At 45.4% G+C, this 24,031-nt stretch overlaps 1 long non-coding RNA gene across 1 annotated transcript in view; it reads right to left on the reverse strand.

Moving 5' to 3' along the window:
• Positions 1 to 1,848, reverse strand: part of LOC132344372 (uncharacterized) — a 151,753-nt gene extending 149,905 nt beyond the window's left edge. Inside the window, exon 1 of the long non-coding RNA XR_009493649.1 lies at positions 1,492 to 1,848. This is a non-coding gene — a long non-coding RNA (uncharacterized lncRNA). The remainder of the gene's footprint in view (positions 1 to 1,491) is intronic.
• Between the last annotated feature and the right edge of the window lie 22,183 nt (positions 1,849 to 24,031).

Below are 24,031 nucleotides of genomic sequence, written 5' to 3' on the forward strand. Positions count from 1 at the left end.
TCGGGGGGATGGTTTCTGGATGATTCAAGCACTTTACATTGTTGCCACTTTATTTCTATTTTTAGTACATCAGCTCCACCTCAGATCCTCAGGCATTAGATCCCGAAGGCCGCGGACCTCTACCCGGGACTCTACCGGGCATAGCAAGCCCATGGGCCTCGACGACACAGAGATTACAAAGGAAAAACGATGTACTGATAGTTCACTTACTTGGACAAAAGTCATGCCATGTAGGTGATATTAGAACGTTCCAGCCAAGGTGCATGATCTTAACAGAAAAGTAATCATTCAAACGGGAAAAAGAAAAAAAAAAACAACCAACTCAGGGCTTCCCTGGGGGTCCAGTGGTTTGTTGCAGAAACCAGTAATCAAGAAACCAAGCACCACACTCAGAGAGTTGGAGAACTCAGGTTTATTACACCAGCGGGCCTAGAGGAGTTAACTCTCCAAGCTCTAAGCCAAACTCCAAACAAAGGAGTTATATAGAGTTTTTTTAGACAGACTATAGTGGGCAAGACTGGCTGTTAATAAGCTGGTTTAAACTAAGGGGTTTTGCACGCTGGGAACAGCAGTCAAGAAGGGGAAGGGGATGCCTGACCTTTACACAGACAGGCATGGTTAAGCAGGTTTGCAGGGGCCAGGCAACTGTAAAGAGCAGGACAACCGCGAGTGAGATAAGCTCCAGTTCCTAGTATTGTTAAGTCCCGACTTTCTGAGACTATGAGATCTATGTGATCCAGACTTTTCAAGGAGCAAGCTGAGTTGCAGAGGCAGAACCAGCAGGAGGTTATATAAAATTTTAACTTTTCCTCTTCAGTTAAGAACCCGCCTGCTAATTCAGGGGACAAGGGTTCCATCCCCGGTCTGGGAAGATCGCACATGCTGCAGGGCAACTAAGCAAGTGCAGGACAGATACCGAGCCCGCCTGCACCTGGAGCCGGATGCTCCGCAACAAGAGAAGCCACCGCAATGAGAAGTCCAGTGCAAAACCGTTACTAGAGAGTAGCCCCCTGCTCGCTGCAACTAGAGAAAGCCCGTGCCCTGCAAGGAAGACCCAGCACAACCTAAAGTAAATAAATATTTTAAAAATTAAAAAAAAAAAAAAAAGCCAGCACTGAGTCTCAGAGCACGAAGGATATGGAGCCTGGGGTTGACGCATTTGCAAACACATAAGGAAATCAAGAGAGGGAAAGAGAAGCGGGCAATCATACAAACAGCAACAACGTTACTGAACTCAATAAACAGTGCATGTCTGAAAAGCACAGAGGAAGGCAAGCTGGGGCCGTGTGCAGTCAGGCCCAGGCGGCCCAGACCCAGGCTGCTAGACTCAGTGGCACCTGGAAAAAAAAAAAAAAACCTGCAAAAAGTCTTACCAACAAAGGAAGGAAAGAGATGAGCGCAGGCAAACCAAAAACTTGCCAGGCTGAGCACAGGGTCGCAAGTATGCCAACAACGCAACCAGGGAGATTTAGATGCAGGAAGTGAACTTACCTCCTCAGCTGCAAGCCTCGGGGAGGAAACTGAGGTGTCCTGGTCACAGGAAAATCCCAGAGGACACAGCGTGTCCAGCGAGCAATCCCGGGAGGGCCGAGGTGCAGAGCTGCAAACTGAGCAAAGGTCTCCGCTCTAGCCATCTACGCCTGATCTGCCGTAAAGCTACGTCGTAAACGTAGGTCGTACGGCTGGGTCTGCTTTTCGACCTGCCTGCTGCACTAGCTTATGCTATGCTATGCTATGCTAAGTCACTTCAGTCGTGTCCGACTCTGCGACCCCATAGACGGCAGCCTACCAGGCTCCCCCATCCCTGGGATTCTCCAGGCAAGAATACTGGAGTGGGTTGCCATTTCCTTCTCCAATGCATGAAAGTGAAAGTGAAGTCGCTAAGTCGTGTCCGACCCTCAGCGACCCCATGGACTGCAGCCTACCAGGCTCCTCCGTCCATGGGATTTTTCAAGCAAGTGTACTGGAGTGGGGTGCCATTGTGTTCAAACCTAGGCAGCATATGAAAATGCAGAGACGTTACATTGTCAACAAAGGTCCGTCTAGTCAAGGCTATGGTTTTTCTAGTAGTCATGCATGGATGTGAGAGTTGGACTATAAAGAAGGCTGAGCGCCAAAGAATTGATGCTTTTGAACTGTGGTGTTGGAGAAGACTCTTGAGAGTCCCTTGGACTGCAAGGAGATCCAACCAGTCCATCCTAAAGGAGATCAGTCCTGGGTGTTCATTGGAAGGACTGATCATTCATTCAGTTTGAAGCTGAAACTCCAATCCTTTGGCCACCTGATGCGAAGAGCTGACTCATTGGAAAAGACCCTGATGCTGGGAAAGATTGAAGGCAGAAGAAGGGGATGACAGAGGATGCGATGGTTGGATGGCATCACTGACTCGATGGACATGAGTTTGAGTAAACTCCAGGGGTTGGTGATGGACAGGGAAGCCTGGCGTGCTGCAGTCCATGGGGTCGCAAAGAGTAGGACACGACTGAGCAACTGAACAGTACTGAACTTGAGAATACACTAAGTGTAATCCCAACTCAAATTACCTTCAGCCTGATTTCAAAAATGTAGATGGCCACTTCAAGACGACCAGACTTGAAGAGAAGTATGAGAGAGGGGAGGTAAAAACTTGACATTCCTTTTTCTAAACCGTGTATGGGCAGAATTCATAAACCAAAGAAGACTTGGAGTCAGTGGAAGTTTTATTTCAATATTTAGTTGAAGCTTTTTTTTTTTTAAAAGAGGGGCTTCCTTGGTGGCTCAGACAGTAAAGAATCTGCCTGCAATGTAAGAGATCTGGGTTCGATCCCTGGGTCTGGAGGATCCCCTGGAGAAAGAAATGGCAACCCACTGCAGTATTCTTGCCTGGAGAATCCCATGGACAGAGGAGCCTGGCGGGCTGCAGTCCACAGGGTCTCATAGAGTCAGACACAACTGAAAAATAACAACCAAGCAGACATCCTCTTATTCATAAGCGGTGCCACAGAATGAACACAGGTTGTGGAATCCAAGCTGAGTTTGGGTGACCTTGCCTGGCTTTATCCATGGTCGGTCTTAACAGGGAAATGAAAATGCGTGTCCAGGGTCCAAGACAGCACTCAAACGGTAGCTGCTTAATTCAGTGTTAGTTACTGTTGCGTTTATTGTAGAGGAAATGCTCTTCTTGGTTGAATCTCCGGACCTCAGGGCTACTCCAGGTTCTCTGAATTCTCATTGGTTGGTGGCGTGGGTCACCAGCAGAGTACCTTGTTGAGGATCTGAGTGGGAGGAAGCATGCACGCTCAAAGCACAGATGCTTTGGCTAGGTATATGGGAAAAGGTGGTGAGAGTGTTTAATGCCAACGGGGCAATATTAAAAAAAAAAAAACCCACAGGTCCAGTGGCTAAGACTCTGTGCTCCCAAAGCAGGCAGCCAGGGTTCAATTCCTGGTCAGGGAGCTAGATGCCAGATACTGCAGCTAAGACTTTGCAAGACCCCACATGTCACTACAAGAGACCCCAGAAGCCACAACCACAAAACCTACATGCCACAACTAAATACCCTACATGCCACAACTAAGATCTGGCATGATCAAATAAATACATTAAAAAAAAATTTTTTTTAATCACTGGGAGAAGCAGTGGCTTCCAAAAGCGACCAGTCCCAGTTCCCAGCCTCCTGCCACATTCCCCAGCCGGTAGCATCTTGCCAGTGGGCAGCACCACCCAGACATCACCCCCCCACCGCCCCACCCCTGGATGTGTGAGTCCTGCCGGGTGAACCCTTCTCCAGGCGCCTGAAGAGCCAGCAGGCCTCATCCTCCTCAGAAGTCGGGGTCCCAGGCCCCCAGACTTGGAGTTCTGTGCAGCTCAGTCTCTCCCCTCTGATCTCCGCCTCCGGGAGTGGCAGCTGCTTTCTCGGGTAACTAGCTCTGTGACCACAGATGCTCTCTTGCCCTTTTCAGTCTTCCAATAGCCTCTGAACCATTTCCCTCTATTAAATTCTCTGCTTAAAAAAAAAAAAAAATTCACAGGGAGAAGGGTGGGTTCATTGACAGAAAGGCTACATTCTGCAATGGAGGCTGTGGTGCAGGTCTGTGGCTTTAGGCTAGTAGGGTTGTTACTAGGTACCTCAGCCACTGTTATATCTGTAGCTAGGACTTGCCAGGTGGCAGAGTGGTAAACAATCCGCCTGCCAATGCAGGATGCGTGAATTCGATCCCTGTGTCATGAAGATCCCCTGGAGGAGGGCATGGCATCCCACTGCGGTATTCTTGCCTGGAGAATCCCATGGACAGAGGAGCCTGGCGAGCTGCAGTCCCTGGGGTCACAAAGAGTCTGACACGACTGAACGTCTCAGCACATAGATGCCCCTGAACGTAAGGAATGCAAATTCTTCCAAGTGATCTTTCTAACAAAGAATTCAGAGGGAGTTGTGTGTGTTCCCAGGTTAAGCACTGTAACTATCTGTTGCCTCTGTAAGTGTGGCAGTTTAGACTATATAAAACTAACGCAGCGGGAAGGGATAAGGAGTTTGGGAGGGACATGGACACACTGCTGTATTCAACATGGAGAACCAACAAGGCCCTGCTGTCCAGCACAGGGAACTCTGCTCAATACTCTGTGATAACCTTATGATTCCCAGAGGGATGGATGGGGAAGGGATAGTCAGGGAGTCTGGGATAGACATGGACACACTGCTGTATTTAACATGGAGAACCAGCAAGGACCTGCTGGACGGCACAGGGAACTCTGCTCAATCCTCTGTAATAACCTTATGGTCACCAGGGGGAAGGATGGGGGAAGGGATAGTCAGGGAGTCTGGGATGGACATGGACACACTGCTGTATTTAACATGGAGAACCAGCAAGGACCTGCTGTCCAGCACAGGGAATTCTGCTCAATACTCTGTAATAATCTTATGGTTCCCAGGGGAAAGGATGGGGGAAGGGATGGTTAGGGAGTTTGGGATGGACATGGACATGGACACACTGCTGTATTTAATATGGAGAACCAACAAGAACCTGCTTTCCAGCACAGGGAACTCTGCTCAGTGTCACGTGGCAGCCTGGATGGGAGGGGAGTTTGGGGGAGAACGGATACATGTGTATATATGGCTGAGTCCCTTTGCTGTCCATCCAAAACCATCCCAACATTGTTAATCGACTATACCCAGGGGGGTCAAACCCAGGTCTCCCGCATTGCAGGCAGTTTCTTTACCAGCTGACCAACAAGGGAAGCCCGACCATACCTCAATACAAAATAAAAAATTCAAAAGAAAAAAAAAAAACAAAAAACAACCTCAAGAACCACCCACCCTGTATGCTTAGGCAGTCAGCCAGGTGGAGCCTCGGTTTTGAGTGTGATGAACTAACGTGAAAACTGAGACTTGTCCCATCTCTGCTCTTAAACCTCCTGAAATTCTGCAGCCAGTGCCTCAGACGTTAGTGGGAACTGAACTGAAGGGAACCTGGACTCTTAATTAGGTGTTTGCCTGTGATGTGAGAGACTGTTGTACTTTTATTCTTTTACATGTAGCTGTCTGGTTTTCCCAGGAGCCTTTATCAAAGAGACTTGTCTTTTCTACAGTGAATTGTCTTGCCTTCTTTGCATAGATTAACGGACTTAGGTGTGTGGGTTTCCCTCTGGGTTCTCTACTCTGTGTCACTGATCGGTGTGTGTATGCCTCTGCTACTGCTATGCTAATTACTTACCTTTGTAGCATGGTCTGAAGTCCCCTGATTTATTCTTCCTTCTCAAGACTGGATCAGCTACTCAGGGTCTCTTGTGTTTGCATACAAACTCTTGGCCCAATTCTGTGAAAAATTCCATCTGTGATGAGATAGGAATTGCACTGAATCTATAGGTTGCCCTGGAAAACACGCTCTTTTCTAAGAAGATTGATTCTTCCAGTCCAAGAACACAGTATTTCATGCCATCCATTTGTGTCCTCTTCAGTTATTTTCCTCAACTTCTTAAATGTTTTTGGATCACAGGTGTTTTGGTTCCTTTCTTGTTGCTGTTCAGTCGCTCAGTCATGTCTGACCCTCTGCTTCTCTGGGTGGGTTTATTCTTAGGTGTTGTATTCTTTTTGACATGAATGATAAATGTGATTGTTTCCTTAATTTCTCTAATAGTTCACTGTTTGTGTGTAGAAATGCTGCAGATTTCTGTATATTAATTTTGTATCCTTCAACTTTCACTAAACTGATGAGGTCTCGTAGTTTTCGCATGTCTTTAGGATTTTCTGTGTATGTATATGGAGAAGGCAATGGCACCCCACTCCAGTATTCTTGCCTGGAGAATCCCAGGGACAGAGGAGCCTAGTGGGCTGCCGTCTATGGGGTTGCACAGAGTCGGACACGACTGAAGCGACTTAGCAGCAGCAGCAGCAGCAGCAGCAGCAGCAGCAGCAGCAGTACATGTATATGTTGAGTAAGTGTGTGCTCAGTCACTTCAGTCTTGCTTCAGTTCAGTTCAGTTCAGTTCAGTCACTCAGTCGTGTCTGACTGTTTGCAACTCCATGAACTGCAGCTCTCCAGGCCTCCCTGTCCATCACCAACTCCCGGAGTTTACCCTAACTCATGTCCATTGAGTCGGTGATGCCATCTAACCATCTCATCCTCTGTTGTCCCCTTCTCGTCCTGACCTCAATCTTTCCCAGCATCAGGGTCTTTTCAAATGAGTCAGCTCTTTGCATCAGGTGGCCAAAGTATTGGAGTTTCAACTTCAGCATCAGTCCTTCCAATGAACACTCAAGACTGATCTCCTTTAGGATGGACTGGTTGGATCTCCGTGCAGTCCAAGGGACGCTCAAGAGTCTTCTCCAACACCACAGTTCAAAAGCATCAATCCTTCTGCACTCAGCTTTCTTTATAGTCCAACTCTCACATCCATACATGACCACTGGAAAATCCATAGCCTTGACTAGATGGACCTTTGTTGACAAAGTAATGTGTCTGCTTTTTAATATGCGGTCTAGGTTGGTCATCACTCTCCTTCCAAGGAGTAAGCGTCGGTCTTGCTTAGACTTCCACTGTGAGCTGTGTCTGATTCTTTGCAACCCCATGGATTACAGCCCACCAGGCTCCTCTGTCCATGGGATTCTCCAGGTAAGAATCCTGGAGTGAGTTGTCATGCCCTATTCCAGGGGATCTCCCCAACCCAGGCACAGAACCCGCATCTCTTATGTCTCCTGCACTGACAGGCAGGTTCTTTACCACTAGCACCACTTGGGAAGCCGTGTCTGTATAGCAAACAGTGACAGTTTTACTCCTTTTCCAGTTTGTGTTCCTTTTATTTGATTTTGTTTTCCTCTGCTCGGACTAGGCCTTCTAAAACTGTGTTGAATAATAGGGGTGAGAGTGGACATCCTTGTCTTGTTCCTCATCTTAGAGGGAAAGCTGTCAGCTTTTCACCATCGAGTATTACATTACCCGATAGCTCAGTTGGTAGAGAATCCGCTTGCAATGCAGGAGACCTGGGTTTGATTCCTGAGTTGGGAAGATCCCTTAGAGAAGGGATAGGCCACCCACTCCAGTATTCTTGGGCTTCCCCGTGGCTCAGCTGGTAAAGAATCCACCTGCAATGTGGGAGGCCTGGGTTCAATCCGTGGGTTGGGAAGATCCCCTGGAGAAGGGAACAGCTACCCACTCCAGTATTCTTTAGCTTCCCTGTGGCTCAGCTGGTAAAGAATCCACCTGCAATGCAGGAGACCTGGGTTTGATTCCTGAGTTGGGAAGATCCCCTGGAGAAGGGATAGGCTACCCACTACAGTATTCTTGGGCTTCCCTGGTGGCTCAGCTGGTAAACAATCCACCTGCAATGTGGTAGACCTGGGTTCAATCCGTGGGTTGGGAAAATCCCCTGGAGAAGGGAAAGGCTACCCACTCCAGTATTCTGGCCTGGAGAATTCCATGGACTGTATAGTCTGTGGGGTTGCAAAGAGTCAGACACGACTGAATGACTTTCACTTTCCTTTCACTTTGTCATTTATGGGCTTTATTTTGTTGAGGTAGGTTTCCTCTCTGCCCACTTTCTGGAGAGGTTTTCTCATAAATGGATCTTGACATAACAGCCTTTTTATGAGCAAGCTCTTCGTTTATGGGATCAATCTTGCTGGTGCATTTTCCTGGTCTATGTGAAGAGAACAATCGTACGACAAGGGAAGAAAACCAAATGCCTCCCAATTACCAGGTGAAAGGTACTTCCAGCCTCCTCGAGTCCTGTTTTACTGTGGATGCTGCAGACATACTTTAATCACTTTTTTAGGAGTTTCTTTATTTTAACTGGAGGATAATTACAATATTGTGATAGTTTCTGCCATACATCAGTATGAATCGGGCATAGGTATCCATGTGTCCACTCCATCCTGAACCCACCTCCCACCTCTCTCCCCACCACTTCCCTCTAGTCTGTGATCAAAGCATTGGCTTTGGCTGCCCTGAGTCATACATCAAACTCCCAGTGTCTATCTGTTTGACATATGGTAGTGTATATGTTTCAACGCTAGTCTCTCAAATCAGCCCACCTTGCCCTTCTCCCACTGAATCCAAAAGTCTGTTCTTTATGTGTCTGTCTCCTTTACTGCCCTGCATGTAGGACCATCTTTCTAGATTCCATATTTATGCATTAATATATGATATTTGTCCTTCTGTTTCTGACTTACTTCACTCTGTATAATAGGCTCTAGGCTCATCCACCCCATTAGAACTGGCTCAAATGTGTTCCTTTTTATAGTTGAGTAATATTCCATTCTGTATATGTACCACAACTTAGTTATCCATTCATCTGTCGATGAACATCTAGGCTGCTTTTGTGTCCTGGCTATTGTAAATAGTGCTTCAGTGAACATTGGGATATGTGTGTCTTTTTCAATTCTGGTTTCCTCAGGATAATAGCTTCTTAAAATCGAAGTAGAGTTGAATTTACTGTGCTTTGCTGATTTTTCCTGTACAGCAAAGTGATTCAGTTATACATCTGTATACATTTTTCTTCATATTCTTTTCTGCTGGGGTTTGGACAATGACATGGCAACCCAGTCTAGTATTCTTGCCGGGAGAATCACATGGACAGAAGAGCCTGGTGGGCTATGGTCCATAGGGTCACAAAGAGTCAGACATGACTGAAGTGACTAAGAATGCATGATTTATCCCAGGAGCTTGGATACAGGTCCCTGTGCTATACAGAAGGATCTTGTCATTCATCCATTGTAATATTAATAGTTTGCGTCACTTAACTCCAAACTCCCAGTCCATCGCTCTCCCGTTTCTGTCCCTGGTGAAGACCACAAGTCTGTTCTCTGTGTCTGAGTCTGCTGTAGGCTCATTTCTGCTGTATTGTAGATTTCACATATAAATGGTATCGTGCAATGTTTTTCTTTGTCTGACTTGAAACCACTCAGTATGATCATCTGTATTTGCATCTGTGTTGCTGCAAAGGGACTGCCGCCTGCCAGGCTCCTCTGTCCATGGGATTCTCCAGGAAAAAATACTGGAGTGGGTTGCCCTTTCCTCCTCCAGGGGATCTTCCCAACCCAGGGATGGAACCCATGTCTCCTGCTTGGCAGGCAGATTCTTTACCGCTGAGCCACTGGGGAAGCCTTGAATGTTTTATTCTAGAACCCTACTAAAGACAGTAGCTCTGATGTGTCCACTCAGGTAGCCCTGACAGACTGCTCCAAAGAGGTAAGTGGGGAGCCACAATATATAGATGTTTCTGCTTGGGGGCTGGTACATGTAGTGGAACATCAAAAGATGACATCTATTCACAAAAAGCCAAACATCTGACGGTAATAATGTTAACTCTTCTTCTGTCTTTGGGAAGTAAGTATCTTTTGGCATTTTTATACAGTAAAAAGATGGTTGGATGGCATCACTGACTCGATGGACATGAGTTTGAGCAAGCTCCAGGAGTTGGTGATGGACAGGGAAGCCTGGCATGCTGCAGTCCACGGGGTCGCAAAGAGTCCAAACTAAGCTGGTTACTGAACAACAGAAATGTTTGGGAAGGTGTAAGGGTCTGGGCTCACTGAAGACATTCCAGGATGTCTTCCAGGCATGGTAATAAAGGCAATTGTGCTTGGCGGTGTCTTTTCGAAGGTGTTTGTGTGGTTAATTACTTTTTGACGTCCCAGGATGCTGGTGAGTCGTTGTCAGTGGGGACACAGAATGGTACAGGCACGCTGGGAGATAATTTGTAAGTTCTGGTTTCTTACCAAATTTATTATTTTTTATTTATTTGGCTGAGCCATGTCTTAGTCACACCACACGAGATTTTTTAATTCCAGCACACAAGATGTTTAGTTGTGGCATGCAAATTCTTAGCTGTGGCATAAGGAATCCAGTTCCCAGACCAGGGATCACACTGGGGCCCCCTACATCGGGAGCACAGAGTCTTAGCCACTGGACCACCAGGGAAGTCCCTGGCACTTTCTTAAAAGTAAACATACTGTTAACCATGCGAAGCAGCAGTGACAGTCCTTGGCATTTCCCCTAAGGAGTCGAGAACTTCACATCTGCACTGTAACCTGCCCATGGATGTTTGTGGCATCTGTATTCACAACTTGGAAGCAGCCACGATGTCCTTCAGTAGGTGAACCGGCTAATAAAATGTGGTTCATCCCCGTAACAGGCTGTTAGTCGTCACTAAAAAGAAATGAGCCGTCAAGCCGTGAAAGGACACGGAAGAGACATAAAGGCATTTCACTGAGTGGAGGAAGCTAGTCTGAAAAAGCTACCTTCTCTGCGATGCCGACCTGGTGAAATTCTAAGGAAGGAAAAAACGATAGGAAAGGTAGAAAGATCAGCAGCTGCCTAGGTGGGGAAGGGGTGAACAGCTGGGGCACACAAATTTTAGGAATGAGAATACTGGTATTAGAATGGTGGATAATGGAACTATGCGTGTGTGGGTGCTACGCTGCTTTGGTCTTGTCCCACTCTTTGCGGCCCCATGGACTGTAGCCCAACAGGCTCCTCTGTTCATGGGCTTCTCCAGGCATGAATACTGGAGTAGGTTGCCATGCCTTCCTCCTGGTGTGTGTGTGTGTGTGTATGTGTATGAATACACACGTATACATTTGAATATACACATATACATTTGAATATAGATGTATATGTGTGACTAGACGTGTATACGTTTGAATAACCATGTATACATTAGAATATATATGCATACATAGAATATGCACACATTTGAATGTACACATACATTTGAATATAGACATGTATATTCGAATATACATGTATATATTTGAATATGCACGTATGCATTTGAATATGCACACATGCACATGTATGTTTCGTTATGCATTTATATATTTTAATATTCATATATATGAATATATGTTCAAGTCCATAGAACATATTAACACCAAGAATAAAGCCCAATGTAAGCGATGGGGTGGTGGTGATCCGTCATATAGGTCTGTTAGTTTAACAAACGTACCACTCTGGGTGGTGAGAGGAACATTCATGATGGGGGAGGCTGTGCATATGTGCAGGGGGTTGGGGATGGGTATCTGGAAACTCTCTCTGCCTTCCTCTCAATTATGCTAGAAACCTTCTAGCACAGGGAACTCTATTCAATATTTTATAATAACCTATACATGAAAAGAATCTGAAAAAGAACACATATATATTACATATATGTATATGTGTGTGTATAACTGAATCACTGCTGTACATCTGAAACTAAAAGACATTATAAATCAACTCAGTTCAGTCGCTCAGTCGTGTCCAACTCTTTGCGACCCCATGGACTGAAGCACAATAGGCTTCCCTGTCCATCACCAACTCCCAGAGTTTACTCAAACTCATGTCCATTGAGCTGGTGATGCCATCCAACCGTCTCATCCTCTGTCGTCCCCTTCTCCTCCCGCCTTCAATCTTTCCCAGCATCAGGGTCTTTTCAAATGAGTCAGTTCTCTGCATCAGGTGGCCAGCGTATTGGAGCTTCAGCTTCAGCATCAGTCCTTCTAATGAACACTCAGGACTGATTTCCTTTAGGATGGACTGGTTGGATCTCCTTGCAGTCCAAGGGACTCTTAAGAGTCTTCTACAACACCACAGTTCAAAAGCATCGATTCTTTGGCACTCAGCTTTCTTTATAGTCTTTATATAAATCTTTATGTTTATAAATATGTATAATATACCAGAGAAGGCAATGGCAACCCACTCCAGTACTCTTGCCTGGAAAATCCCATGGACGGAAGAGCCTGGTGGGCTGCAGTCCATGGGGTCGCTGAGGGTCGGACACAACTGAATGACTTCACTTTCACTTTTCACTTTCATGCATTGGAAAAGGAAATGGCAACCCACTCCAGTGTTCTTGCCTGGACAATCCTAGGGATGGGGGAGCCTGGTGGGCCGTCAATGAGGTCGCACAGAGTCGGACATGACTGAAGCAACTTAGCAGCAGCATATATAATATACAAATATAATATATATATATATATATATATATATATATGTCTTCATATAAATCAAGTAAATTCAATTAAAAAAGAAATAAATGCTAAAATAAATTTTAAAAACAAAAAGATTATGCTCTGAAACTAAATCAGCTATGCAATCTTTAAACTCCACAGATACCTCTCATAGCTTAAATCATAAGTATCAGTTTCACATACTGTCTTAAAAAGAGCACACTGTATTTGCTCAGCCACAAAGAAGTCTGGGCAATGTGAGTCACCTACGGCCTTTCCTTAAAAATTCAAAGTCCCCAGGGAATCCACCAATTGCCCTCCACATAGAGAGCCAAACTAAGTGAAGTCACAGACTGAGTAGCTATCTGTACACAGATGTTCACAGCGGTGTGATTTACAGTATCTGGAAAGTGCCAACAATCTAACTGTCCATCCATGGGTGAGTGGATAAACAGCATGGTGTATCCATATTATGGACTATTGAAAAAACGTGAAAGTGTTAAGCCACTCACTCCTCTTCAACTCTTTGTGACCCCCTGGACTGTAGACTGCCAGGTTCCTCTGTCCATGGGATTCTCCAGGCAAGGATACTGGAGTGGGTTGCCGTGCCCTCCTCCAAGGGATCTTCCTGACCCGGGGATTGAAACTGGGTCTCCTGCATCTCCTGAATTGTAGACAGACTTCTTTACCTCCTGTGCCACCAGGGAAATCCCAATTCAGCCTTCAAAAGGAAAATCTCTTGACACAGGGTGAATGAACCTTGAGGACAGGATGCTACATGATGCAAACCAGATAGAAAGAGAAATATTACATGTTTCCTTATATGTGAGGCACTTAGAGCAGGTATCTACATAAGCAGAGTGGGGTTGGGGGGTTAGGGCTGAAGGAGACAGGATGGAGTAGCTAATGCATACAGAATTTTACTTTTGCCCAAAAAGCTTTGGAGACAGATGGGGGGTGATGGCTGCTCAAGTACTATGTAAGTACTTAATGTGACCGAACTACTCTTTAGGTTTTTTTTTTTTTAAGCCTTTATTAAACTTTTTACAATACTGCTTAAGTTTTATGTTCTGGTTTTGTGGCCATGAGTCCTGTGGGATCTTAGCTTCGAAACGAGGGATTGAACCCACACTCCCTGAGTTGGAAGGTAAGTCTCAACCACCAGAGTTCCAGGGAAGTCCTCTACTCTTCAGTTTAAAGGGATAAAATTTATGTGTGTGTGTGTTTTTAACCACAGTTTAAAAAAATAATAGTAATAATAATAAGCTGGCCCTAGGGATACAGATGGAGAAGGCAATGGCACCCCACTCCAATACTCTTGCCTGGAAAATCCCATGGATGGAGGAGCCTGGTGGGCTGCCCTCTATGGGGTCGAACAGAGTCGGACACGACTGAAGTGACTTAGCAGCAGGGATACAGAAGCGTGAGGTTGAAAGCCCCATGAAGTCATCAATCCATGTGTGCATAGTAAGTCGCTTCAGTCATGTCTGACTCTTTGCGACTCCATGGACTGTAGCCCACCAGGCTCCTCTGTCCATGGGATTCTCCAGGCAAGAATACTGGAATGGGTTGTTATTTCCTCCTGCAGAGGATCTTGTCAACCCAGGGATTGGACCTGCATCTCTTGTGTCTCCTGCACTGCAAGCAGATTCTTTACCACCCGCGGCCACCTCGTTGGGGGCTGTATATATATTTGAAGCCTAGACATAACCAGGCTTCAAATGACACACCTCCAGAAAGTGTTGGAGATATAAGGAGATTTAAACATGGGTTGGCTCCCCTGATAGCTCAGTTGATAAAGAATCCACCTGCAATGCAGGAGACCCCAGTTCGTTTCCTGGGTCAGGAAGATGTGCTGGAGAAGGAATAGGCTACCCACTCCAGTATTCTGGCCTGGAGAATCCCATGGACTCTATGGTCCATGGGGTCTCAGAGTCGGACATGACTGAGTGAGTTTTGCTTTTACTTTCAAACATAGGTACCCTGGAAAGAAAAGGTATGTTTTCACATTGAAGGTTATCTAAAAAAAGAATTTCTATTAAAAAAAAAAAAAAAAACTTCATGGCTCTGCTCTCCATTAGGTGCTAAAAAGGTCACGCTTTTAGAAGGAAAATGGCTCATTAGCATTTTATTCCTAGTTCTTTGATTATACTTGTCACTGCACCACTGCTTTTGAGCAGATTGTATTGTTTAAGACTATCACTTGGCTGAAGTTTCACCAAACCTGTGGCCACTGACCTAAAATAAAAATTGCTCAATTAGGAAGTTAACCTAAAACAAATGTTAAGGAAATCATGCAGGAAGAACATGAAAAAAAAAAAAAAACACCACATTTCTTTTTGTGTTACGATAAAAGAAAGCCCATTAGCCAAGTGCTATGTGTAACCTTCGGTGTTTGTGGAAATGCAGAATTTCATGGCTTGCCTGTTTCTTCATTGGGAGATTTTACTAATAGAAGAGGGAGCGGACAAAGCCTCTTGAAAAGCCAGTGTTAATATACGATAGTTGTTTTTCTATTTCTGAGTTACTTTATTCTGTATGACAGACTCGAGGTCCATCCACCTCTCGACTATTGATTTACATTCATTCCTTTTCATGGCTGAGTAATATTCCATTGCGTGTGTATACCAAAGCTTTACCCGTTCATCTGTCAATGAATGTCTAGGTGGCTTCCTTGTCTTGCCAGCTGCAAGCATGGCTGCTGTGAATATTGGGGTACATAAGTCTTTGTGAATTATGGTTTTTATCAAGGGTATATGCCCAGTAGTGGGATTACTGAGTCATATGGTAACCTTACTCCTAGCTTTTTAAGAAGTCTGCTTACTGTTCTCCATAGTGGGTGGATCAGTTTACTTTCTCATTAACGGTGCAAGAAGGGTTCCCTTTTTTCCACATCCTCTCCAGCATTTATTGTTTGTAGATTTTTTTTCAATTTTATTGTTTTTGGCTGTGCTGGGTCTCTGTTGCTGTGCCAGCTTTTCTCTGGTTGTGGCGAGCGGAGGCAACTCTCCAGTTGTGGTATGTGCGCTTCTCACTGAGCTGGCTTCTATTGTCGCAGAGCATGACCTCTAGGGCACATGGATTCAGTGGTTGCAGCTCCCGGACTCTGGAGCAGTTGTGGTTCAAGGGCTTTGTTTGCTCCATGGCATGTGGGATCTCCCTGGACCAGGGATCAAACACGTGTCTCCTGCATTGGCAGGCGGATTCTTTACCAGTGAGCCACCAAGGAAGCCCCCTTTGTAGATATTTTTGATGATGGCCATTCTAACCGGTGTGAGGGGATACCTCTTTTGTGATCACTGCTGCTGCTGCTGCTGAGTCACTTCAGTCATGTCCGACTCTGTGCGACCCCATAGACAGCAGCCCACCAGGCTCCCTCGTCCCTGGGGTTCTCCAGGCAAGAACACTGGAGTGGGTTGCCATTTCCTTCTCCAATGCAGGAAAGTGAAAAGTGAAAGTGAAGTCGCTCAGTTGTGTCTTACCCTCAGCGACCCCATGGACTGCAACCCACCAGGCTCCTCCATCCATGGGATTTTCCAGGCAAGAGTACTAGAGTGGGGTGCCATTGCCTTCTCTGTTGTAATCACTACCATGTGTAAAATAAATAGTTAGTGGGAAGCTGCTGTATAACACAGGGAGCTCAGCTTGGTGCTCTGTGATGAACCTAGAGGGGTGGGGTGGTGTGGGGGGAGGAGGGAGGCTTAACAAGAAGGGGGTATAGTTTACATATGGCTGACTTAAACAGCAGAAACCAACACAGCATCATAAAGCAATTATCTTGCAATCAAAGAATAATTCTAAAAGGAAAAGCCAAGGTGAGTTCCTCCCTTTGAGCAACAGTAGGGTCTCCCGACCATCTCTCCCAAAAGGAGGCTTCCTTATGAATCAAGCCCTTTGGCTTCACACAAAAAAAAGACAAACACGTGTGTCTCCCTGACATCCTGTCCCAGGTGGAGCAGATGTTTTTGAGTCGCTCAGTCACGTCTGATTCTCTGTCGCCCCATGGACTGCAACACACCAGGCTCCTCTGTCCTCCACCATCTCCCAAAAATTGCTCAAACTCATATTCATCAAGTCAGTGATGCCATCCAACCATCTCATCCTCTGTCATCCCCTTCTCCTCTTGCCCTCAATCTTTCCCAGCATCAGGGTCTTTTCCAAAGAACGGGCTCTTTGCATCAGGTGGCCAAAGTATTGGAGCTTCAGCATCAGTCCTTCCAATGAATATTCAGGGTTGATTTCCTTTAGGATTGACTGGTTTGATCTCCTTGCAGTCCAAGGGACTCTCAAGAGTCTTCTCCAGCACCACAGTTTCAAAGCATCAATTCTTTGTCACCCAGCCCTCTTTATAGTCCAACTCTCACATCCATGCATGACTCCTGGAAAAACCATAGCTTTGACTAAATGGACCTTTATCAAAAGTGATGTCTCTGCTTTTTAATATGCTGTCTAGATTGGTCATAGCTGTTCTTCCAAGGAGCAAGCGACTTTTAATTTCATGGCTGTAGTCACCATCCACAGCAATTTTGGAGTCCAAGAAAATAAAGTCTGTCACTGTTTCCATTTTTCCCCATCTGTTTGTCATGAAGTGATGGCTGGATGCCATGATCTTAGGTATTTGAACGTTGAGTTTAAAACCAGCTTTTTCACTCTCCTTTCCCCTTCATCTAGAGGCTCTTTAGTTCCTCTTCACTGCCTGCCATAAGGGTGGTATCATCTGCATATCTGAGACTGATAGTTCTCCCAACAATCTTGATTCCAGCTTGTGCTTCAAGAAAACCCCGTCCCAGAGTGAGCACATAGTTCAGGAAACTTAACTTCAGGTGGCAAGAGGCAGGCGGACTACACCCTAGGACGTGTTTTCCTGCAGATACTATCACAAATACCACAGGTTGAGGGGATTACAACCAGAAATGTATCATCTCCCAGGACTGGAGGCCACGAGTCCAAAACCAAGGTGCTGATAGGCCACCCTGCCTCGGAAATCTGAGAGGGACAGTGTGTGTTTGCCTCTTGGAGCATTAGGTGATTGTTGGTGCTCCTTGGTCTTCCTGGGTGTGAACGTGTTGGGTGGGCCAGAAAATCCATTTGGATTTTTCCATAGCATCTTATAGGAAAACTCACAAATGTTTTTGACCAACCAGATACATCACTTTAGTCTCTGCCTCTATCATGACAAGGTCATCCACCCCCCCAACCCCTGCATCATCATATGGTCTTCCCTTCTCTGTCTGTATCATTTTTTCCTTTATTCCTGGCCCTGCCGTGCGCCTTGTGGGGTCTTGGTTTCCTGGCCAGGGATGGAACCTGGGCCCTTGGCCATGGAAGTGCACAGTCCCAACCACTGGGGACCATCAGGGAAGTCTCCCTCTGTGTCTGCGTCTTAATCCTCATCCCTTAAGTGGACACCGGTGGGTTAGAACCCGCCCTAATGAGCTCATCTCACATTGATCGAATCTTCCCTGTCCATCATATCTGCCTCCTGTGACATCTGTTCAGAATGATGACATCTGTTCATGATGACTGGGAATTCCCAGGTGGCACTAGAGGTGAAGAATCTGCTTACCAATGCAGGAGATGTAAGAGACATGGGTTTGATCCCTGGGTGGAGAAGATCCCCTGGAGGAGGGCATGGCAACCCACTCCAGTATTCTTGCCTGGAGAATCCTATGGACAGAGGAGCCTGGCGGGCTACAGTCCATGGGGTCACCAAGAGTCAGACTCGACTGACTGATTAACAGTTTTAAATTTCAATTTTATAGAGAGATACATAGAAATAGATGATAAATAATAAGTAAACAGATGATAGATAATAGATTACTAGACCACCTGACCTGCCTCTTGAGAAACCTGTATGCAGGGCAAGAAGCAACAGTTAGAACTGGACGTGGAACAACAGACTGGTTCCAAATACGAAAAGGAGCACATCAGGGCTGTGTATATTGTCACCCTACTTATTTAACTTATATGCGGAGTACATCATGCAAAATGCCAGGAGTACATCATGCAAAATGCCAGGCTGGATGAGGTCCAAGCTGGAATCAAGATTGCTGGCAGAAATGTTAGTAACCTCAGATATGCAGATGACACCACCCTTATGGCAGAAAGCAAAGAACTACTAAAGGGCCTCTTGATGAAAGTAAAAGAGGAGAGTGAAAAAGTTGGCTTAAAGTTCAACATTCAGAAAACTAAGATCATGGCATCTGATCCCATCACTTCATGGCAAATAGATGGGGAAACAATGGAAAGAGTGAGATACTTCATTTTGGGGGGCTCCAAAATCACTGCAGATGGTAACTGCAACCATGAAATTAAAAGTTGCTTGCTCCTTGGAAGAAAAGCTGTAACCAACTTAGACAGCATATTAAAAAGCAGAGACATTACTTAGCCAATAAAGGTCTGTCTGGTCAAAGCTATGGTTTTTCCAGTAGTCATGTATGGATGTGAGACTCAGACTATAAAGAAAGCTGACTACTGAAGAATTGATTATTTTGAACTGTGGTGTTGGAGAAGACTCTTGAGAGTCCCTTGGATGGCAAGGAGATCCAACCAGTCCATATGAAAGGAAATCAGTCCTGAATATTCATTGGAAGGACTGATGCTGAGGCTGAAACTCCGATACTTTGGCCACCAGATGTGAAGAACTGACTCACTGGAAAAGACCCTGATGCTGGGAAAGATTGAAGGCAGGAGGAGAAGGGGACGACAGACGATGAGATGATTGGATGGCATCACCACTTGATGGACATGAGTTTGAATGAACGCCTTGAGTTGGTGATGGACAGGGAGGCCGGGCATGCCGCGGTTCAAAGAGTCGGACATGACGGAGTGACTGAACTGAACTGAAGATAACAGATAGATATGGATAGATAGATACATTGAAAGGTGGATAGAGAGACAGACACAGATGATAGACAGATAATAGGTAAAGAAATGATAGGTAGATAATAGATAAATAGATGGATAATGGATAGATAGGTGATAAATAATCAACAAATGATAGATATACACTTGGAAATATAGATAGAAGATGGAACGCATAATAGATAGATGGAAGATGACAGACATGTAGAATGGATGATAGGTAGATAGATGGTTCGGTAAGAAATCCGCCTTTAATGCAGGAGACACAGGTTTGATCCCTGGGTTGGGAAGATCCCCTGGAGGAGGAAATGGCAACCCACTCCAGTATTCTAGCCTGGAGAATCCCATGGACAGAGGAGCCTGGTGGGCTGCAGTCCATGGAGTTGCTAAGAATTGGGCACAACTGAGCGACTTTACTTTCACTTTTCACTTTCATGCATTGGAGAAGGACATGGCAACCCACTCCAGTGTTCTTGCCTGGAGAATCCCAGGGACGGGGGAGCCTCGTGGGCTGCCGTCTACGGGGTCGCACAGAGTTGGACATGAGTGAGTGACTTAGTACACTCGCACTCGTGATGATTACAACTGTTTGAAAAAGAGCCTATTTCCAGGAAAAGTTCACGTTCCTACTGCCAAGGATTTGGACTTGGAAATACATCTTCTTGCAGGACACGATTCACCCCCGTCGCACCACCCACGTGAGTTTGGAGGGCAATGAGTATAAGCATTGAGGATCCCACGGTCTTAGAGCCAGTGAGTGGATGAGGCTCTGTGTGTGACCTTAATCCTGGCTGACCCCTGGGTGAATGACCGCACCATTACTCAGACCGTCACCCACACAAGGAGTAGTACCAAAGGGTTGGGCAGGTGTTCCTGCATCTGGTGACCATCCCAGTGGTCCTCACCCCAACCCCAGCCTGCTCAAACCCTGTGGTCATGTGTACAGTTTCAACATTTTGTTCACTACAGATTTCATGGCATTAATTTTCCTTTTCACATACATGGCCTTAAACGCTATCATTCTGACGCCTGAATTTTCAGAACCGTTTAACTTCTCTACCCCGGATAAGACTCCTTGTCCCCTCACCCTAGTCCTCTCCTGGACCAATGATTATCAGAACGTGGTCCCAGATATAACATTCGAGCCCCCCTAACGCGGTCAAGTTGCCGTGAGTGATAACATTCTCTGAAAAGCTCAATGACTTCTTGAAGCTCACGTCCGCTGGCTGTCTCAGACCCAAGGCAATTTACAACCTGCTTGCACCCAGGTTTTATTACTTCAAATGGATATTTAAATAGGCATTTCAATAATTTAAGCAGGCGTGCCAATAATTCATTGAGCATCAGATCACTGGTGAGGGGCAAAATGAGAAAGCAGAATGGGATGCACATTTCCTGAGTTCATTTCTTTCCAGTTCAGTACATCCAGACATCCAGATGCTGGTACAACCAGACGTGCTGAGTGGGAGGTAAGCCCAGGACAGAGTTGCGCTGGGCCCACGGGGGTCAAGACGTGGAAATCTCATCTTTAAGACTTGTGTTCTCTCTCTCATGTTGATGTAGTAAGTAAAGTCGCTCAGTCGTGTCCAACTCTTTGCGACCCCATGGACTGTAGCCTACCAGGCTCCTCTGTCCATGGGATTTTCCAGGCAAGAGTACTAGAGTGGGTTGCCATTTCCTTCTCCAGGGGATCTTCCCGACCCAGGGATCAAACCCAGGGGGATGGATCTCAAGTGAGTGTAGAGGGCTCACTTAATTATATCAGGGCTTACTAGATTCGCATTCCCTGGTAGCTGTTCTAACTGTTGCTTCTTGACCTGCATACAGATTTCTCAGCAGGCAGGTAAGGTGATCTCGTATCCCCATCTGTTTCAGAATTTTTCAGTCTGTTGTGAGCCACACAGGATTATAAGGTAGAACTATACAATTTCGTTTTGGAGGGTTTTATGTACTAGTTCCCTGGGACAGTATCCCAGTTTGGGGTAAAATACGCTGGAGTATTTTATGTGAGACAGCAGGTAGGTATGCTTCATACTGCTATTTCCAGTTTGGTTTTTTTTTTTATTATACTTGAAATGCCTGAACCGTAAATTACTTTTCAAAAGAACCCTGTGAAAACCAAGCCATAAAGAGCAGAGATGATATCAAGCTTCATTATGGAAGCCAAGCCTTAACCACATTCAGTTCACCCAGAGCAGGGCTGCTAATCCGTCTTGCAGGAGTCTGTGTGTTATTAACAGGCACGATGGGCTTCCCTGGTGGCTCAGACGATAAAGAATCTGCCTGCCAAATCAGGCAACCTGGGTTTGATCCCTGAGTGGGGAAGATCCCCTGGAGGAAGGCAGAGCAACCCACTCCAGTCCTCTTGCCTGGAGAATCCCATGGACAGAGAAGCCGGGTGGGCTATAGTCCATGGGGTCACAAAGAATCAGACATGACTGAGTGACTTTCATGTTCATTCTGGAAAGATTATAATAGGGGCAACTGGGTCTTGAGTACTGTGGACGACGTGGATTGAGTAGAAATGGTGGGGTAGCTGGATTCTAGTTTTCCACCTCAAACCATACACACACACACACACACACACACACACACACAAACTGGTAAAACTAATACGTGAATTCAGTAACACTGCAGAGTTTTTTCGTGTGTGTTTGTTTTGTTTCAATTCCACACAATGAGACCATATATGGATAGTATTTGTCTTATACAGAGCTTGACTGGGTCAGAGCTCCCTTGAGCATAAGGGATTCCCTGGTGGCTCAGATGGTCAGGAATCTGCCTGCAATGTGGGAGACCCTGGGTTCGATTCCTGGGTCGGGAACATCCCCTGGAGGAGGGCCTGGCAACCCATTCCAGTATTCTTACCTGGAGAATCCCTTGATCATATCAGACTAGGATCCTCACATTCTGAGTTCATTTCTTTCCGTCCCTGAAAACCCACCTAAAAACACCACTGGCAGTAGAGATAACTAACATTCCTAGGAAACGTGACTAAGAAATGTGCTATGTGTCTGACAGACTCATGATCACACTTGGCTAATGAGACAGAAACTTAACTGTACACTTTTTTCACATGTTCTGTTGAGATAGAATGGATGTATTAGTTCAGCTGGGTAGCATACAAATTTGATATTTGTAATACACTGTAAAATTATTGCAATAAGTCTGCTTAACATTTGTCAACATCCATAGTTCCAGAAAATTGTTTTCTTGTAAGAAATCTAAAAACCTGCTTTCCTGGTAGTTTTTTTTTTTTTTTTTTTTTTTTACAATATTGCATTGGTTTTCAAATATGCACTTCATGGTCACCATGGTTACCATGCTATACACTACACCCCAATGTGTGCTCAGATGCTAAGTTGTGTCTGACTTGTTTGCAACCCCATGGACTGTAGCCCACCATGCTCCTCTCTCCATGGGATTTTTGCAGGCAAGAATACTGGAGTGGGGTGCCACTTCCTGCTCTAGGAGATCTTCCAGACCCCGGAATCGAACCTGGGTCTCCTGCACTGGCATGCAGTTTCTCTACCACTGAGCCACCAGGGAAGCCCACGTTACATCCCCATGAATTCCTTATTTTGTAACAGAGACACTGTACCTTTCCACTCCCTTCATCCGTGCCACCTTGCCCCCATCCGCTTGTCTTTGTCTCTTCTCTGTAAGTAAAAGTTTTTTTTTTTAATTGTGTGTTTTTCGTTTGATTCAATATGTTGAGATCATATAGTATCTGTCTCTCTCTGACTTATTTTACTTAGCGTAATTCTTCCATCCATGTTGTCACAAATGGCAAGGCTTCGTTCTTTGTCTTGGCATGATATTTTCACACACACACACACCACGTTGTCTGTATCCATTCATCCACAGATGAACATGTATTTAGGTTGTTTCCATATCTTAGGTCTTGTAAACAACGCTGCGCTGAATGCAGGGAGCGGGTACACTCAGTAACCTCAATGTTTTCGATTGCTTAATTGGCATGAATACCGAGAGATGAAATTGCCGATCGCAAGCTAATTCTCTTTCAACTTTTCTGAGGAACCTCCTCCTAGTTGCCATATTCTGTGCACCAGTTTACACTACCACCAGTAGTACCCAAGAATTCCCATTTCTCTGCATCCTGAGCAAGGCTTCTGATTTGTCCCTTTGATGACAGCCATTCTGACAAGTGTGAGGTGATTGCCTCAGTGGTTTTCATTTGCATACACTGTTTCATTATTCCCTTTTTAAAAAAAAATTTGGTGGCATTTTTAAATTTTTTATAATTTTTTGCATTAAAAAATTTTCTTTTTAATTGTTTATTTTTAAATTTTTCATTGAGACATGGAGGCTCTTTCTTCTGGTGCACGGGGCTTTCTCCAGTTTCTGAGAGCAGGGGCTAAATTCTAGCCACTCTCTCTAGCTGTGACACACGGGCTTCATTGCCCTGCCACCTGTGGGATCCTAGTTCCCGGACCAGGGATCGAACCCGTGTCCCCTGAGTTGGCAGGCAGATTCTAAACCACTGGACCACCAAGGGAAGTCCCCGCCCCCGTCTTATCCTTGATGAGTCCTGATGTTCAGCATTTTCTCCTGTACCTGTTGGCCCTCTCTATGTCCTCTTTAAGAAACACATGTATTCAAATTCTCTTCCCATTGTTAAATAGGACTTTTTTCCCCCTACTAATAATTTATTTATATATTCTTTAAATATTAATCCCTTATCAGACATATAATTTGCAGATCACATTTTTTTTTCCCCTCTGCACTAAATTGCCTGTTTTGATG

Source organism: Bos taurus, chromosome Y (assembly GCF_002263795.3).
Source record: "Bos taurus isolate L1 Dominette 01449 registration number 42190680 breed Hereford chromosome Y, ARS-UCD2.0, whole genome shotgun sequence".
In the NCBI taxonomy this organism is placed as follows: domain Eukaryota; kingdom Metazoa; phylum Chordata; class Mammalia; order Artiodactyla; family Bovidae; genus Bos; species Bos taurus.